The following is a 5,000-nucleotide window of genomic DNA, read 5'->3' as shown; positions in this document are numbered from 1 at the left end:
ACGGTGCTGTTATTGCCCCACGGCTCACTCCCTTTCGTGATGTGTTGCTTTAATGTGACCTAAGTAAGTGACCTAAATTAGCAGGTGTTTTTTTGTTTGTTTGTTTGTTTTTAACAGCAAATATTGGGCTTGTCCCACCCATGAGCTGCAACTGTGATTGGTTGTAGTTCTGCTCTGCGTTGACATCCTGTAACAGACTTTCCCCCCCATGTTGTCAGTTTCCTCAAACGTACACTGACCCCTACTGGCAGGCTTGGGTTACTTTTATCCACAGCATTCCCTCCACAGAGTTCTTGTTGAATATTTTCCAGTGTTTTGTTTTGAGAGCAACTGGCTATAATTAAGCCAAACTGCAACTGATTGGTTTCCATCCCATGGCAGGCCATGCAGGTGGGCTTAAACGGCATCTGACGCTGAAATGTTTCGACTCTGAAGACTCCAAAGGCCGTATGAAATGTAACACAAGGACGTACATGTAAAAGAAAGGGTAATGCGTTGTAGATTTGTGAAAGCGTAAAGTAAGATGGAGTAAAAGTAAGAAAAGCAAGTGAAAGAATGTGCATGTAAGTGCTTGAGGATGGCAAAAGCTTACAGCACCTGGTATTCCCAGGCAGTCTCCCATCCAAGTACTAACCAGGCCCGACCCTGCTTAGCTTCCGAGATCAGACGAGATCGGGCGTGCTCAGGGTGGTATGGCCGTAAGCGAGAGCACTGCTTCCACTCAGCCTATTTATAAGCATGCGGCAAAAGACGGCTGCCTTTTCCACACTACAGGGGACACACATTTACTCGCCCTCCTTTCTTACTTCCAAAGCAACCCCACCAAGCTCATTCAAACCAATCACACATTTCATTGCTCTCTCCTGTCCTCCTTCTCTTTTCACAAAAAAAATAAAACAACAAAACTTGCTCTTTTGGCTGACACTTGAACATTCAGCAACAAAGGCTAACGCCGGCCGCCAGACTCGGCCTTGTCAACATAAAAGTCACATAAGCCACGTGAGTCGAATGGGCTCGTGAAACGGGACAATTACAAAATCACAAATCTTTCTCAACTGTCTTGGCTCCTTTTATTTACACCCCTAAATTCCACATACTAAGGTACAACAGGAATACGGGATAAATGCAGAGGCTACTTCCTACCAATATGGAAGCCGGGCAAAAAAAAAAAAAGAAAAAAGCTCACGCTAGCACGCCGGGCGAAGCATCGCTCTGAGGTGAGTTGCGAGTCGCAGGGATGCCGGTGAAGCAGGCTCGGGCTGAGTGGGCCAGCCAGCCTTTTGACTTAGGGAAGTGGCGTCGCCATGTCAAGTTCAAAGAGCTCTGTGAAGCTTTAGGGGGACAAAAGAACAACTGTTGTAGATGCAGGCAGGTCTGGGAGGAGAATTTAAAAAAAACTCAATACAACTGGAAATCAGCCCCCCGAAACGAGAACGGGGACCCATGAATGGCGGCCCATGACTTGAGGTTGCGTGTAACGGTGAAATAAACATCACGGCTGTGACGAAACGGTGCTGTTATTGCCCCACGGCTCACTCCCTTTCGTGATGTGTTGCTTTAATGTGACCTAAGTAAGTGATCTAAATTAGCAGGTGTTTTTTTGTTTGTTTGTTTGTTTTTAACAGCAAATATTGGGCTTGTCCCACCCATGAGCTGCAACTGTGATTGGTTGTAGTTCTGCTCTGCGTTGACATCCTGTAACAGACTTTCCCCCCCATGTTGTCAGTTTCCTCAAACGTACACTGACCCCTACTGGCAGGCTTGGGTTACTTTTATCCACAGCATTCCCTCCACAGAGTTCTTGTTGAATATTTTCCAGTGTTTTGTTTTGAGAGCAACTGGCTATAATTAAGCCAAACTACAACTGATTGGTTTCCATCCCATGGCAGGCCATGCAGGTGGGCTTAAACGGCATCTGACGCTGAAATGTTTCGACTCTGAAGACTCCAAAGGCCGTATGAAATGTAACACAAGGACGTACATGTAAAAGAAAGGGTAATGCGTTGTAGATTTGTGAAAGCGTAAAGTAAGATGGAGTAAAAGTAAGAAAAGCAAGTGAAAGAATGTGCATGTAAGTGCTTGAGGATGGCAAAAGCTTACAGCACCTGGTATTCCCAGGCTGTCTCCCATCCAAGTACTAACCAGGCCCGACCCTGCTTAGCTTCTGAGATCAGACGAGATCGGGCGTGCTCAGGGTGGTATGGCCGTAAGCGAGAGCACTGCTTCCACTCAGCCTATTTATAAGCATGCGGCAAAAGACGGCTGCCTTTTCCACACTACAGGGGACACACATTTACTCGCCCTCCTTTCTTACTTCCAAAGCAACCCCACCAAGCTCATTCAAACCAATCACACATTTCATTGCTCTCTCCTGTCCTCCTTCTCTTTTCACAAAAAAAATAAAACAACAAAACTTGCTCTTTTGGCTGACACTTGAACATTCAGCAACAAAGGCTAACGCCGGCCGCCAGACTCGGCCTTGTCAACATAAAAGTCACATAAGCCACGTGAGTCGAATGGGCTTGTGAAACGGGACAATTACAAAATCACAAATCTTTCTCAACTGTCTTGGCTCCTTTTATTTACACCCCTAAATTCCACATACTAAGGTACAACAGGAATACGGGATAAATGCAGAGGCTACTTCCTACCAATATGGAAGCCGGGCAAAAAAAAAAAAAGAAAAAAGCTCACGCTAGCACGCCGGGCGAAGCATCGCTCTGAGGTGAGTTGCGAGTCGCAGGGATGCCGGTGAAGCAGGCTCGGGCTGAGTGGGCCAGCCAGCCTTTTGACTTAGGGAAGTGGCGTCGCCATGTCAAGTTCAAAGAGCTCTGTGAAGCTTTAGGGGGACAAAAGAACAACTGTTGTAGATGCAGGCAGGTCTGGGAGGAGAATTTTAAAAAAACTCAATACAACTGGAAATCAGCCCCCCGAAACGAGAACGGGGACCCATGAATGGCGGCCCATGACTTGAGGTTGCGTGTAACGGTGAAATAAACATCACGGCTGTGACGAAACGGTGCTGTTATTGCCCCACGGCTCACTCCCTTTCGTGATGTGTTGCTTTAATGTGACCTAAGTAAGTGACCTAAATTAGCAGGTGTTTTTTTGTTTGTTTGTTTGTTTTTAACAGCAAATATTGGGCTTGTCCCACCCATGAGCTGCAACTGTGATTGGTTGTAGTTCTGCTCTGCGTTGACATCCTGTAACAGACTTTCCCCCCCATGTTGTCAGTTTCCTCAAACGTACACTGACCCCTACTGGCAGGCTTGGGTTACTTTTATCCACAGCATTCCCTCCACAGAGTTCTTGTTGAATATTTTCCAGTGTTTTGTTTTGAGAGCAACTGGCTATAATTAAGCCAAACTGCAACTGATTGGTTTCCATCCCATGGCAGGCCATGCAGGTGGGCTTAAACGGCATCTGACGCTGAAATGTTTCGACTCTGAAGACTCCAAAGGCCGTATGAAATGTAACACAAGGACGTACATGTAAAAGAAAGGGTAATGCGTTGTAGATTTGTGAAAGCGTAAAGTAAGATGGAGTAAAAGTAAGAAAAGCAAGTGAAAGAATGTGCATGTAAGTGCTTGAGGATGGCAAAAGCTTACAGCACCTGGTATTCCCAGGCAGTCTCCCATCCAAGTACTAACCAGGCCCGACCCTGCTTAGCTTCCGAGATCAGACGAGATCGGGCGTGCTCAGGGTGGTATGGCCGTAAGCGAGAGCACTGCTTCCACTCAGCCTATTTATAAGCATGCGGCAAAAGACGGCTGCCTTTTCCACACTACAGGGGACACACATTTACTCGCCCTCCTTTCTTACTTCCAAAGCAACCCCACCAAGCTCATTCAAACCAATCACACATTTCATTGCTCTCTCCTGTCCTCCTTCTCTTTTCACAAAAAAAATAAAACAACAAAACTTGCTCTTTTGGCTGACACTTGAACATTCAGCAACAAAGGCTAACGCCGGCCGCCAGACTCGGCCTTGTCAACATAAAAGTCACATAAGCCACGTGAGTCGAATGGGCTTGTGAAACGGGACAATTACAAAATCACAAATCTTTCTCAACTGTCTTGGCTCCTTTTATTTACACCCCTAAATTCCACATACTAAGGTACAACAGGAATACGGGATAAATGCAGAGGCTACTTCCTACCAATATGGAAGCCGGGCAAAAAAAAAAAAAGAAAAAAGCTCACGCTAGCACGCCGGGCGAAGCATCGCTCTGAGGTGAGTTGCGAGTCGCAGGGATGCCGGTGAAGCAGGCTCGGGCTGAGTGGGCCAGCCAGCCTTTTGACTTAGGGAAGTGGCGTCGCCATGTCAAGTTCAAAGAGCTCTGTGAAGCTTTAGGGGGACAAAAGAACAACTGTTGTAGATGCAGGCAGGTCTGGGAGGAGAATTTTAAAAAAACTCAATACAACTGGAAATCAGCCCCCCGAAACGAGAACGGGGACCCATGAATGGCGGCCCATGACTTGAGGTTGCGTGTAACGGTGAAATAAACATCACGGCTGTGACGAAACGGTGCTGTTATTGCCCCACGGCTCACTCCCTTTCGTGATGTGTTGCTTTAATGTGACCTAAGTAAGTGACCTAAATTAGCAGGTGTTTTTTTGTTTGTTTGTTTGTTTTTAACAGCAAATATTGGGCTTGTCCCACCCATGAGCTGCAACTGTGATTGGTTGTAGTTCTGCTCTGCGTTGACATCCTGTAACAGACTTTCCCCCCCATGTTGTCAGTTTCCTCAAACGTACACTGACCCCTACTGGCAGGCTTGGGTTACTTTTATCCACAGCATTCCCTCCACAGAGTTCTTGTTGAATATTTTCCAGTGTTTTGTTTTGAGAGCAACTGGCTATAATTAAGCCAAACTGCAACTGATTGGTTTCCATCCCATGGCAGGCCATGCAGGTGGGCTTAAACGGCATCTGACGCTGAAATGTTTCGACTCTGAAGACTCCAAAGGCCGTATGAAATGTAACACAAGGACGTACATG

General features: G+C 46.5%; 3 non-coding genes across 3 annotated transcripts; all 3 read right to left on the bottom strand.

Moving 5' to 3' along the window:
* Nucleotides 1-585: 585 nt before the first annotated feature.
* On the bottom strand, nucleotides 586-704 carry LOC140576523 (5S ribosomal RNA). Its single transcript, XR_011981732.1, has one exon. It is a non-coding gene; the product is annotated as a 5S ribosomal RNA (ribosomal RNA).
* A 1,389-nt stretch (nucleotides 705-2,093) lies between these two features.
* Nucleotides 2,094-2,212, bottom strand: LOC140575949 (5S ribosomal RNA). The gene has a single exon (XR_011981200.1). It is a non-coding gene; the product is annotated as a 5S ribosomal RNA (ribosomal RNA).
* Nucleotides 2,213-3,601: 1,389 nt separating this feature from the next.
* LOC140576521 (5S ribosomal RNA) lies at nucleotides 3,602-3,720 on the bottom strand. Its single transcript, XR_011981731.1, has one exon. It is a non-coding gene; the product is annotated as a 5S ribosomal RNA (ribosomal RNA).
* Nucleotides 3,721-5,000: the final 1,280 nt, after the last annotated feature.

Source organism: Salminus brasiliensis, chromosome 13, assembly GCF_030463535.1.
Source record: "Salminus brasiliensis chromosome 13, fSalBra1.hap2, whole genome shotgun sequence".
Lineage (NCBI taxonomy): Eukaryota > Metazoa > Chordata > Actinopteri > Characiformes > Bryconidae > Salminus > Salminus brasiliensis.
The sequence above is the reverse complement of the archived record's forward strand: the minus strand, read 5'-3'. Positions and strand labels throughout refer to the sequence as shown.